We start from the raw sequence: 15,053 nt of genomic DNA on the forward strand, positions 1-15,053 counted from the left end.
TTTCATAGGTCCACCCGCTATCCTGACGTCAGAATGACGGGTGGACCTTTTTTGTTTTAGGGAGAGGTACACTGGATTGTATTAAAGGTACACTGAGGTACACCGAAGGTACAATATGTTTACAAATATTTCGTTCAATTTTGCTGAGGTCCACCCGCCATCCTGACGCTCACAATTACCATTCCTAATCATTTAAATTAATATTTTTGCTAACTCAAAAATCATAGAAAATGCAAAAATAAACAAAAAGAGCTTATTTAATTATTCCACCCATTTTAGAGAATTCTGTTTCCTAATTATTTACTTCGTAACGATGTTTGCCTTCAAGAAATACTTTAACATATTCACCGCTGAGCTACAGTTGTAGCGCTACGTAGTTTCCAATAACATAGGTTTCCCAGTATGTAGAGGAATCTCTTTGTAGAGGCAAAACGACAAAGTGTCGTGATTACCGCTGAATTCAAAAGTTACTTTAGTACAACGTCCGTTCAGAAGGTATTTACGTGGAAGAACTAGTAAGAATCGTATGATCACACACGATCTTATCGGCGCCGGCGGTTATCTTAGGCATGTTGCCACGAATGTCACGGCATAATATATTTACTTGTAATTCTTGTGATATAAACTGCATCAGAGTCAGACACTCGCAGAAAAACTGCGGTGGTCCGGCGCATACTAGTTTTTCTTCGAGTGTCTAACCTACCTCAAATAAAACATATATTGGAATCTAAATGCCAATTAAGATTCTTATATATGTTTTATTAATCATTGTGGAGGTTTTTCTACAAAAAAATGTGCTGAAATGAGACCACCCTTGTTGTAAAACCTTGTAGAATACAGAAATAAATGTAAATCAATGTCTGATATATGAATTTAATGTATTAAATACTAATGCATTCTAAACTTCCTTTTTTATGAATCCGTTAAACTTACATATTGATACATTGTAATATAACTATATTGTATGAAAGCAAGACCGACAAAGCAATCTTGTTAAACAGAAAACAGGACAGTAATGTAGTTAAATAACATCCCTGTGAAGTCATTTTCCACATGGCTGGCAGTATCATCGATGTAAAACCTTACTTTTATTTTGCGGCTCCCATAAAAGCCTTTCCAACGTATCTTCTGGACTAGTGTATGCCGCTGGCGAACAAATAGACGAGCTTGGTTTAGGGTACCTTCATACCTGATCATGATTTTTTTTCAATAGCTCTGTAATAGTAAAAGTAGATTAGTTTGTACTATCTAAATGTACATAGCTAATTCTTATTAAACAATTTTGTTGATTATGTTTATTCGTCTCGTCAATAACAAAAAAAATCAAAACGTTCCAGACCCAAACTATGACGAATTTCGGTAACCATTAAAATTATTGACTTAAAATGAATAATTAGCTTGCATTTTTTCAACTTCCAACCGGCAAATAATTTCCTACTAGTGATTTGAAAGAAATACGGCTAGAGTTAGATTAAAGCTAAGTTAAGTTAAGTTAGCAGCGATTTTGATAGCCCAGACGGTGAAAGTGTTATTTTAAACGTCAAACTTGTATGAAACTATGACGTTTACTTAACACTTGCACCGTCTGGGCTATAAAAATCGCTGCCAACTTAGCTTGGTCTGACTCTATCAATGTGTTTCAAACATTTAATACTCGAAAATTATGATAAAGCTATAAATAATTATATGTTACTTACTAAAAGTTTATAAAATCTACATAATACTACCTAAGACTAGAAAAAAACTAACAAGAACCCTTTCTTTATCCTCACGGATCGTATTATGCTTTTTAGTTCTCTGAGCTAACACGATTCAGTCGTCCCCCGAGGGTAACAAGCATGGATACATTTTACACAAATTGCAATTGCTCTTGTACAATTTAATAACTGATTAATTTATAACCCTCACGCTCTAATAGAGTGTCAGGTTGTAAAGAATGGGGGCCCAATAATTGCTATTGCTTTCCTATTTGTTTTAATTGGAAATTGCAAGGTTTTATCAACATTTATTACTCTTTTGTTTCTGGTCTGTTGTAATTGTTACTTTGTTTTCTCAGTACCAATAAAAATGTTGACATAGATATTATGATAATAATTAAGTTTGTAAAAAAATTATAATATAACGTACATATTAAAATGCCTAGCTTAGTAAACTTGCTATGGGACTATAATTTCTCTATTTCTCTCGCCATTCCTGTTTCTATCTTCATATTTTTTCTTCATGCCAATAACCGTTTGCAAACTTGTATATTTAGCATAAAATTCCAGTAAAATCGACATTTATGTTAATATAGTTATTAGGTAAACACGCTTAATTAAAACAACATCTGACAGCCATTTAATCAAATAGGCAAAACACAAACTGGCAGACTTACTTCGTCGGCAGATTAAATTAAACCTGACGTAATTTGTGAAAGACAAACTTGGTAAAGTAGTAAATCACTGTAGAACCTTTTCACAATAGCGTAAAGGTGAGGTAAAGACAAATTACTGCTTAAAGTAATCCTTTGACTTGCTGCGACAAAGTCTCATTTGCCATCGAATTAGTTGATTGTACTTACTGTGTTGCCTTGAAACTATCCGCTTCAATATTTAATCTAAAATTAGCATGCCCTTGGTAAATCGGATATTAAGATGAACTTGAGGTTGTGTTGACAAAAAAATGGTTCTTATTGATATATTTTTATCTTAATTAAATTTGTGATTCCTACGTAGGTGTGGTATTTATTTATTTTATTTAATAAGACACATGGTATAATCCTAAATAAAATCGTAGCCCCACAAAACTCGTCAATGAGTTCGACTCAAGGGGCACCAGTTTCTAGATATATAACTAAGATTCTGCAGTACACAAAGAAAAATAATCAATTACTACAACGTATGGTAATGTTTTTTTAACAGTGATTTGAATTTAGACTACCACTACTACTATTACCTATCTTTAAGCAAGTAGTTTTATTTATTTATATATAACCTACAGATAAGTAGAAATAAATATGAAGTCCAACCAAATCCTTAACTTAAATCTTACAATTATATTGACTAATATAATATGTATTATGTTTATATTTAGATTCAGCGCAAGACATTACATGTAATTTTCCAATAATGCTGAACTTTTCTCACACGTAATAAAACTGACACATAGATAAGTTCAATACTAGTGGATCAGGAATCGACCGATAAGGCGAAACGTCACTTGTTGACTTATGGCACTGATAAAACGATAAAATACACGCACGTGGAAATAACCTTAAAAACGCAGTATGTATGTTCATCAGGGCTTCAAAAAATTGATTTTGAAGCTTAATACTTAGCCTTAAAGTTTTAAATTACAAATGATAATATGATGCTCAAATGGAGTTATAACTTTTTAATTCTAAAGTGAAGGGCACCGAGGTTAACAAGACGCACGCATACTTACCCTTTCCTGATCAAGGAAGGTGTTTGTTTTTAAAAATGTGAGTAAACATGATGTTTATAAAGAATTAATTGTGACGTGTTCATTATTGAAAGACTTTAATGTTTAATACTGGAACGCCGGATCACGTGATGATGATCTCATTTGTTTATTTACGAACTTGGCTATATTTTTACTCGAGTAACGAAGGAGAAAGTATAATGCTTACTGAGTCTAATGTTATGATAATACTATTACTTATTCTGTGCTAATGTGTGTAGTTTATTTATTTAATTAAAATTTAATTTAATTTGAAAATTTGATTCATTCAACAAGCCCATATTACAGTCAGTTGCAAAAATATGTATTGTGAGAATCGACTCATAAATATGGTACTACGCTCTTATTACACTGGAATAAGATGCTATGGGACATATTTTTGAGTAAGATGTTTACACCCATATTTTTACACTTGACTGTAGTCAAGTGTAAAAATATGGGTGTATACATCTTCTATTGACTAACATACATATACATACATTATGTAAAATTTAAATTAAACACTATTTAGACTACAAAACGCCATGGCTCCGTTAAATCGGCTGCTCTTGTTGGAAGTTTCAAGTTGTTAGTTGAAAGTACTATTAGCGTTACAGGTATTTAGTAACAAAATAGATTAACTCTTAGCTAAGTTCTGGATTGTGCTTTTAAGCCACATTAGTGATTTCTATTCTTCATTCTTTATTGTATTGCTGTCATGCTCATTATACATTAGGTGTTACAATTTGAAGATGGTACGTACATAACACCCTGTAAGGGCACACAATATTTCTTATGTCTAGGTAGGTAGGTACATGTATTTAATACTTATCGCAACGAAATCTATATTTATAACGTTATATTTTATCGACGTTTATGCAATATAAGATATAAAATGTCAAGTTCGTTTATGAAATTAATAAAATAATGATGGTAAATATTAAATGTCAAGGTTATTTTATTAATAGATTGAAATAATAAGCAATATGGTTAATATTTATTAACTATAGCGTAACTCTTTCGCGCCTTTCCTGTAGACATAGTAAAGTTAAGAGCATTGAAAGCTAATTTAAATTAAAGTTGCGATACACTCTTACAGCCGGTATGCATTTTTTACCTTTTTGAGATTCAAATACTTAGTCACCTGCAATAATTTACGGGGTGAATATATAGGTCATACTGAGCAAATTTTACTTTGGGATCAACCCCGAATTCGTGAACAAAAAATTGTGTGTTTCATACATTGGACTCAAACGACTTGTTTACATTAATACAGGTTATTGCGCTGTTAACATATTCCTCAGCCACTCAATATTAAGCTAAATGTGTCCATTTACACTAACAATTGCAACGTCTATCTAACGTCACTTCTGTCAAGTTGTCATTACAAATGATACTTAACTTTGCGTATTGTTGTGACAAAATTAGCCAAAAATAAACCTTAAACCATGTGAATAGGGAGTTTAAAAATTTTGACGGTTACTGTTTAAGTTGGTCAATGACTCTTTAGCATACGAATGCTTTATTTTCGTACTTCAACGAGAATAAACACAACTGCCTACTTACAATTCCAAGGTTTTAGTGTTAATTTGTTCGCTTGACTCAAGACTTTGACTTTGACAGTTGACACGAGGTTTAAAGGAGCGTATTACAATTGGCCTTGCTTGCTTTCTCATTGTCGAATTCGAATAATGCTAAAGGAAAGACAGATTGACTGTGAATGGCACCTAACTAGCTATCTGCTCAACGAAATTAGGAGTTTCTATAATAATCTAACTAATCATTTTATGAAGTCATTAAGATTTCAGGCACTTGTTGGCACTGCATGACGGGACACGTCATGAAAGACTTATCTACCTTTCACTCGAAAAATTGGACTACAAAAGAGCATTGAAAATTACTATTTCTTAAATATGTTGACATCGAATCTACATCTACGTTAATGATTTTGAAAAGCACACACACTCAGGTAAGCAGAAATGAGAAGTTGAAAGAGTGGACCCAGCGTGCATAACGCATACGATTATGATAATGCATGAGTCGTTCGCATACTGCTTTCTAATGCACCCTTCGGACTCCAGTAGGGCTAAGATGGTCGGATCTTTATCATTTGTCACCATGCCTGTCACATTCTAACAAGTATGTAGGTGCGAAAGTGACGGGCATAGTGACAAGTGATAAAAATGGAACCATGCTGCCACTGCTGCAGTGACAAATGATAAAGAGCCGACCATCTTAGCCCTACAGCTTGGTTATGGATTTCATTATTTTCTCTTGTTACCAGTATTATGAATTTATTTGGTAAAGTAAAGGTTAGGTTAGATTAGATGCTATCTCATGGGAAATAATGAAATGAAAAAATACCGTTGCTTATACTGCAATGACAACTAACAAGGAACTAAAACTGACATATTTACCACAACATTAGATTAAAACAAAACCACATAAATGACTATAATTACTCAAAAAATGCACCATTCCTTTCACTCCGAAATCTCGCAAAAGACAAAGGAATGAATGAGAACGAATTTATTTTTTGTCGCGAGCCGGTCGCCTGTGACAGATCTTTTTCTGTTTAAAAAGAAAACATTCCTTTTTTAAATGCGTTGAATGATGAGCTGTTTCCGCTCGCGATCTATGGAACGTTTTTAGTCTGTGGTTTGTCTAAGTTTCAGAAAATAGGTTAATGTTAGTTCCCTGGATCGAAGTACATTAATTTAAAGAATTTATGCGTCAGGTTTCGAGTTTCGACTACTGATCGAATCGTGAAGTTGACAGTGAAAATATTCAAACTTAGCAGATTTACTACTCTATCAGTCTAAAATAGGTATTAAACAAGCTGAAGTAATGGCCGAATATAAAAGTTCATCAGGTATCAGGTACCTAGAATGATTATAATATACGATTACTTATTTTGTGGCCTAGATCGGAATACGTCATATTTTACATCGTTTTCTACATTTTAGAAGATATATTACTTAAATGAATTGAAGTCTATAAAAAATCAATATTCACGTACGTAATTCAATACTTATAGGAACTTAAACAACATCGTGAGGAAACCGGACTAATCCCAACAAGGCCTAGTTTACCCTCTGGGTTGGAAGGTCAGATGACAGTCGCTTTCGTAAAAACTAGTGCCTACGCCAAATCTTGGGATTAGTTGTCAAGCGGACCCCAGGCTCCCATGAGCCGTGGCAAAATGCCGGGACAACACGAGGAAAAGAGAGAGAGAGAGGAACTTAAACATGCATTCTGAGGTTAATAATTGATTAAGGTCAATGCCAATATATAATTTAATATCTAATACGGCATGCATTTTCCGATTATAATTTTTTTTATCGTTTATTATCTTATCGAAGATTGAAATGTAATCGTCTGTAGCTAAGTAATTTAATAGGTATGCTATGAAAATATGGCAATAGTATGGTAAATACATACACGAAATTATATGTATTTTGGAAATGAAATAAACCGTAATACAAAAGAATTAAACAAAATCGAGTTCATATTCTTACAATAAAAAAACGAACAAAAGTTTATACAGAGGTAGATAAAGCTTTAACAAATCTTACGGTTTCACTCACGTATTTTAAGTCACTCGCGATACGATCCACAAAAAAACTAGATGTTCCTAGCTCCGTTCCTGTGTCTGCTCGGCATTCGTTTAACTTGGCCTGACACACTACAGGCTACAAGTATTTTGGCGTTGACTGTTCGCCTTGCCACTTTAATTGAGCGCCATCTAGCGATAACAGTAATTACTAACGGCACAAACTAGGGTAGCCATTACCACAAACGCAGGTTGCTTCCTGGCCAGCTCGGTCGAGCGTCACGGGCAGTCGGGCGTGCTGCCACGGAAGACTGATTGTTTCAAGTTACCGATATGTTGGTATTGTTTCTTGAGCTATTGTTTTTTAGGATGTTTAGTAATCGATTTTGATTACGTGATCGGAATTTAAAATTTAAAGTGAAAGTAAAAAGAGAAGTGCATAAAAATGTGACGATGATAAAGGGTATCAATAATTAAGAATTATATTGGAGAAACAAAAATGCAAAAAGTTATTCCGATACCGGGAATCGAACCCGAGCCTCCTGGGTGAGAGCCAGGTATCCTAGCCACTAGACCATATCGGATATTGAGGATTATACTGAAATTATACATTACAAGCTTAAATACTAAACACATTTTCATTACATGATAATTATAAATTGTATAATTTACGATACAGTCGCTGTCCGTCAGATATAACGGAGCGGCCAAGGTGCTCAAAAATATCTGAACATGCACCTTAACACTTTGCTAATAGAAGCTTTGTGTAGATATTTGTGAATACATTGGTCGTTCCGATATATCTGATAGCGATAATATGTTTATTGATATTAAAACACTGCTTCTTTATTGGTAAAGGTTAGATTAGTTAGGTACTTCATTTTAATCTTTTCTTTCAGTTTAAATTAAAATAAATTGTGACTAGATGATCTGAGTGCCCATTGACCTAAATGAGTCGTCTATACTTAATCTAATTTTAGTTAACGTGTTTTTAACTAACGCGTCGCGGGAAGTATAGTTTTAAATCTTTTTTCCTAATGATTATCAAAATAGTTATTAGTTATAGGGTTCTTATTACTATAAAACTAGTTTACTAGGCAATTTTCCATTTAAATTTGAAGTAAGTACCTATAGTAAACAACTCTAATGATGGGACTGGCACCAGTAATGGGATGGTATAGACAAATCCTGTAAAATAAGTATTTACCATCAGTTTTTAATCGATGGCAACATTTTAACCATAAACAAGAGCAATAGAGTTGCTTAAGTTAAATTCATTGGTACCTATTTGTTCGTTTGAAAATTAATGGCGCCATAATACATCCCATGACTTGAGCAAAAATACGTTTTAATTTTTTAATAATATTACAACCAATTGCAGCAGCTTTCATTAATTACATAGAAAACATAAAGGACTATTAGGACATTCATTTTTTAACGCATAAAGCCGTAGAAATTTATTTATTACAGGTGTCGATGAAATATCAATAATACTCCAAATTTTCTCTTAAATGTCCCATGATTGGTGCCGTTAACATATAGGTTTGGTTAGAGTACCAACTATCCCCCCTTTAACCTACCTTTTAACCCCCCTTTTTCAGACAAGAACAAAAACTTCTGAATGTTACAAATCAGTTTCACCTCCTTTAAAGAATAGCACACGTACTAGGAACTACACGGGGCAACATCAAAACATTTAAGCACCTATAAATAAATAAATATTATAGGACATTATTACACAAATTGACTAAGTCCCACAGTAAGCTCAATAAGGCTTGTGTTGAGGGTACTTAGACAACGATATATATAATATATAAATATTTATAAATACTTAAATACATAGAAAACACCTATGACTCAGGAACAAATATCCATGCTCATCACACAAATACATGCCCTTACCAGGATTTGAACCCGGGACCATCAGCTTCGTAGGCAAGGTCACTACCCACTAGGCCAAACCGGTCGTCAAACCTATACAGGGTGTTTATTTAGTCACATGCAATAATTTAAGGGGTGAATATATAGTTCATACTGAGCAACTTTACTATGGGACCAACCCCGAAATTGTGAAAAAAATATTGGCTGTTTCATACATTTTGGCTGTCTGACCTTGACATTTATCTATGGGAGAGTAATTTTTTTTTTGCGATGTCGGGGCTGGTTCGGGGTTGCTCAGTATGACCTATATTTTCACCCCGTAAATTATTGCAGGTGACTCAATAAACAACCTGTATTTATTTAGGCAGCCGTGTAATGGCTCCTTTACATGATGGCCCAGCTCTGGACCAGCGAGATGGCCATGCGATGTTTGAAAGCACGCACTATGGAATGGGCCACGTGTAGATGCGTACGCACCATCGCTGGCCCACTACCTTTGATATGCAGACGAAAAACCGACACCGTGGCCATCCCATCGCCATCCAGCCGCGCCATAATAAGCCATCCGGCACCACTACCCTCTCTACACGCTGGCCCATCTTAGTGGGTCAGTGTGATGGCCCATCGTGTAGAGGAGCCATAAGAAACAGACAGATGTAGACTAATTTTAACCCTTAACCGTCCAGTTAAAAAAATACACGATCGATCCGCCTCTTTATAGTCCTAAAATTCTGCATAAGAAAAAAAATACAAGATGATGGTTTAGGATGGTCACTTTTGCCAATAAAAAATAAATTAGGCCCTTAAAATTATTGTTAATCTGTATTGCCCTATAAATTAGGTACCTACACTAAAAAAACTATTATGTACTTCCTACAATGGCTCCAAGACATTCATTTAAATTCATCCAACCAAAGACGTAACAAGTAGTAATCATGATTACCTATTAATCTAATTGTATAATTAACTGACCTCAGTGAGACCGCAACTTGACCCCATTGCCTTCAATTGGTAAATCGATACTCCAGTGATACATACTCAATGGGCTATGACAAATACGTACATGTGCTGTACGTGTATGGTAATTACAATTAAAATGACTAAATCATTCTGTATATAAAAATAGTTTTAAAAAAGATGCAAAAACACTATGCATCGGCCGGGAATCGAACCCGGGCCGCCCGCGTGGCAGGCGAGCATTCTACCACTGAACCACCGATGCTTGATATAATGAAATGAAATTTGGGATTGGAGTCCGGTCAATATACTTTAGTTCATCCGAATACGATATAAAAATAAAAATGGAGTATATAATGTTATTTATTTATAACCAAATTAAATAATTACAAACGAATATAAATCCTTGGTACCTATAAATTTATCAAAGCCGGTTACTTTCAATTACGAGTATTTGTGTATAAATATTTCAAGCTTAAACAATGTTTTTCTAACAATATCTTACAAGACGAATGACTGACCTATCATAACCCTTATTTCGACGATGTAAGGTCTATCAATAGTCATATGTCTTCATTACATTAGCAAATCACACAACGTTTCGTGTTCAAACGTGCAATTCACAAAGTGTAATGTGCTCTGACCGTTTGCTTAATTGCTTACTTGGGCAGATTTTTATTTGTCAGTATTCTGTGAAATTTGCTGGATAGAGTTCGCAATTTACACCGTGTGTCCTAGATAATATTTTTCTGAGTTACGAACTGCGTTTCTCCAGAAACTTCCTGCCTCACACAGCTAAACTGTGGAATGAACTTGGAACCGATTTTTGAATTTCGAGCGCTCGATTTCGTCACTCGAAAATCTGCGGAAAACGGTGTAATGCTATTTTTGAAATATGTTTGAAATACGAGCGATAGAAATTGGGAATCTAGTGGTATTGACCTGTCGTTTTCAATTCTATTAGTATAATTTAAATGCCTAGTAATGGAGATAGCATTTAGAGGAAGTCACACGAAATCATTACCAAGCGCTCGAAATTCGCGAACCGCTTCCCTGCAACTTCCCTGTCGATCGTGGTATTTCCGGATGGTTACGTTACGACCTCCGCACCTTCAAGAAATGAGCGTATCCCGAGTCCCATGGGCGGCAACGCAAATGCAACAACTCTGGTGTTGCAGGTGTCTATGGGTGACGTTATTTGCTTACCATCAGGCGTTAATTCCTCGAAAACTCGAAAACCTCCAAAAATGCTTTGCGGTCCTAACGAAAAACGATACTTTTTCTATGAATTTACGGGTGAAAACGGTGACGCTGACTAAATCTTAACAAATCACTTTGATTTTGATGTCGATCGTTTCAGCATAATATATTCTAGGTTTATAGGTTTGAAAATTTTGGAAAAAAAATTAAAAACCTAGTTTTTCATTCTGTCAATAACATGTCAATAAAATCATGGAGAAAGGAAAATATTTAGAAGTGGAAAAACGTTTTCTCTTTTTCTATGGACGATCACGTGATGGTATACATACTTGTCGTAATGAAGGGGTCTTACGATAATAGACATTGCTTGAAGGCGGGTAGAAATGTTTTGTGAACCCGAGCATAGGTTCGACGTTCGCTCGTCACGCGCACTTAGCACGACCGCAATTTTCTTTGAAAAACTATGCAAATTGTAACTTTCACGAAGGTATGCTGGTCAAAGGGTAATGTCACGTCACGTGAATTTTCAAACACTAAAATATAATTATGAATTTAATGAATTGAGTATTATACTCCAGTCTGTCTAAGAGGCCAATTCGAACGTACACTGGACATCAAAACGATATCAGTTAGTTATCAATGGCTCGTACGTCTCGCTCGCGCTAATACATGTACGGACAAGTCCGAGCGAAATGAACGCAAATAACGATGTCATTTAGATATGGTTTTGATATCAAATGTACGTTCGATTTGGCCTGTGAGCTAACATTGCACCGACTGAACAAACACAGAGGGCCTACCGCGAACCACGTTCGACGTGTTGCCTCTCTGTCGCACTTGTAAACGCGTACATAAGTGTGCAGGGAGCGGTAGCCCCTGGAATGTCAGCCAACCTAATTGTGCGTCAATTGCATCATCATAAACCTCCTTAGATATGAAATAACCCACAGTAAGCTAACTTTTAGCTTACTCATGAATTTCCTTGGCAGCAATCTCAAGGTCACAGTATACGGCAAGTATACGGGTGAAATTCATTGGCTGAGAGCCCTCTAGCGTCGAGTAGTATTGCATTATGATATGCAGCGTAGGGTTGTCATTGTACTTTACGAGCATTTCTAAAAAAGTAAAACTAGTGGCACTGTGAGCTGTAGGCACCGTCATTTTGAAAAAAAAAAACAAAAAGGAGTGTACAGGTTTTTAAAGGGTCGGCAACGCGCATGTAATATCTCTGGTGTTGCAGGCGTCCATGGGCTACGGTGACTGCTTACCATCAGGCGGGCCGTATGCTTGTTTGCCACCGATGTGGTATTAAAAAAAAGTGAAACGACAAAATGAATAAATGCTTGATTTCTCCATTTAGGCAATCAGTGGTCTAGAATGCCCAATACATTTTAACTAAATATCACATCATCATAAAATAAATTACGAAAAAGCTTTTACACCAGAAAATTTGTGAGCTCACAAATTTCCTTGCAGCAATCTCAAGACGTATACGGGTAAGATTCGTTGGCTGAGAGCCCTCTAGCGTCGAGTAGCATTGCATTACGAGATGCAGAGTAGGGTTGTCAATGTAAAAAAATGTGTACAAAAAGCGTGCAAATAGTTTCTTGTCTCATCTTAACGGATATGGGTACAAGTACTGTATCGTATGAAGGCAACGTAATGGGATGTACAAAAAAATGTAGCTGTCGTAAGTATAGAGATGAAACGGTAGAGCCGGCAGCAGAGACAGCGCTATGGTTGTTTGTCCTTGTCACGGTCTCATTTTTTTTATTCCCCACCGTAAATTTTAGAATGGCTTATTGTTTTTGGTATGTTGTCAGGAATGACAAAACGTGTTTTTAATGTGGCGCATGTGGCGTATGTTCTGTCTCTGACGTGCGCAAGCGTATAGCATCGCGTATTTTTTGACCTCCCCACATCGGTGGGGAGCGGTCACTCATACCTCCCTTCCAGGGAGGTATCGAATGACATTCATCCCCGTGTTTAGCACATCTAGTTAATCCTACCATCTATGATCTATCGTGATTGTTATATGTTCTTTTTGTCCTATTCAAATCGAAAGATATCGATCTGTAAAATCTAATTTGAACCGGAAAATTATCGGATTATTTTCATGCACCGTAAACCCTAAAGCCCTAGTGAGATTGCCCTTGTCCTCGAAAAATATTAAAATGTCGTTGAGGAACGTCAGATCAAAGCTAAACTTATCAAACACCACGTATCTGCCAAGGACGTTTCCTTATTCAAAACAGCAAATCCTTTTCAAAGGCCGCAATGGGCGAAACTCAATAATAAATTTCCCTCTCCATGTCCCTTAGACAGCGTCGTCAGCGTCAGCAAAACCCTTATAAGTGAAGCGTCAGCTACTCGAACTGTGTGACATCCTTAGTGTCCTTACGCCCCTAATTAGGACGAGAGGACACAGGTGAATAGGGTTTCCACCAGGGTTTAAAAAAAAAAGCATTTGTTATATTTTTCTATATTAAGGTACGACAAACAAAATATAATATTATTAAATATACTTAGACTAACCTATGAAAAGTTCCCCAGGTCTGTCCCCTTCGCCCAAGGGTGCCCGTGTCGCCCATGAGTAGCTTATATTTGCCGAATTAAGAAATTTTCAGTGTTAAAGCGTGGAATTCGAAATTGAAATTGTGTTCGTGCATGAGTCCATATTTATGTATTGTGACAAGGAAATACATAATTACGTACCTATATTATCTAGCCTTCTTGAGCCTTCTTCTATCTTAAATAATGAAGTACATACAAAATCTAGGTACTTACTTTTTATCCGAGGTTAAAATCGAACTGCTATATAGTCTTTGTACCTGTCGATATTCTGTAACTTACCCACCGTCAGGATAACTGATAATTGCATTATAATTTATGTAAATTAAATACTAAGGGCATGTTTACTTGTAGCTAATTTAGAACACCCGAGTACATAAATTTTACTTTTTATGAACATTTTCAAAAATGTTTTCTTTTTTTATGGGTTAATTTTACCGATTATTAAAAAAGCGCTGGTAGCCTAGCAGTAAGAGCGACTTTCAATTCAGAGGTCGCGGGTTCAAGCCCCGGCTCAAACCTATGAGATTTTCGGAACTTATGTACGATTGTATTTATGTACAACCGGATCCCAGGCTCCCATGAGCCGTGGAGAAAAGGCGGGAAAAACGCGAGGAAAATTTTGAAAAGATGGTATTAGAAACAACCTTAATAATTTATTTATTAAAAATACAGTAAAGTGACAACCCTAGCGTGTTCCCGGAGGCTACGCCAAGCGACCTAGTTTTTAACGGAAAATATAAACCGCATTTTTGATGCTATATTTTATCATATATTTAGTACTTACCGTGATGGAGGCACTCAAGAAGGCTAGGTAATAAGGCAAAGGTAAATTATGTAAGTACGTTACACTATACTAATCTAATCTATATCGTATCTTTAGCAAATGTTTGATGTATCTTAAATGGGGTTTTTGGTTTCTCGACCTTTTTTATTTTTCGAGGCACGGGAATTCTCGACCAGGATTTCTCGAGTTACTCAAGTATCTCGAAAAATATTGAAGTTTTCAAAAAACATCATTTTATATAACTTTGTTTGCTATATTGCAAATCGGATTCAAAGGAGTCGTTGGTGAGATCAATAATCAAACAAATAAATTTCTAGTTTATATCAATTGCATTTAATCAAAACTCAACAATAAACAAAAAAAAAACTATAGGTGCTGGAGTGCGCGCCGGCGATGTGATATGCTATAGTGTATTTCTTATTAAGGTATTTAACAAAATTAAAACAAACCACAATATGGTATTTTATAAGGCAAGAATATTCAAGTCAATTAATTTAATGTGACGAATGTGACTCGATGTGACGAACTTACAGAAGTTTTAATACGTAATATTAATACTTTACTCCTTATTCAACGTAATAATGAAGCTGGCAGCTAAATTGTGCTATTTTCCTAATAGGAATACGAGTATAAAATAGCGGGATGATTTGATTTATCAATCAATCA

The 15,053-nt window shown here is 35.5% G+C and overlaps 1 protein-coding gene and 2 non-coding genes across 3 annotated transcripts in view; 1 reads left to right on the plus strand and 2 right to left on the minus strand.

Moving 5' to 3' along the window:
- Positions 1-15,053, plus strand: part of LOC133521123 (uncharacterized) — a 614,754-nt gene that overhangs the window by 4,060 nt on the left and 595,641 nt on the right. The gene's annotated exons all lie outside the window — the stretch shown is intronic.
- On the minus strand, positions 7,504-7,575 carry Trnae-cuc (transfer RNA glutamic acid (anticodon CUC)). Its single transcript has one exon. It is a non-coding gene; the product is annotated as a tRNA-Glu (tRNA).
- Positions 10,024-10,094, minus strand: Trnag-gcc (transfer RNA glycine (anticodon GCC)). Its single transcript has one exon. It is a non-coding gene; the product is annotated as a tRNA-Gly (tRNA).

Source organism: Cydia pomonella, chromosome 9, assembly GCF_033807575.1.
Source record: "Cydia pomonella isolate Wapato2018A chromosome 9, ilCydPomo1, whole genome shotgun sequence".
Classification (NCBI taxonomy): Eukaryota; Metazoa; Arthropoda; class Insecta; order Lepidoptera; family Tortricidae; genus Cydia; species Cydia pomonella.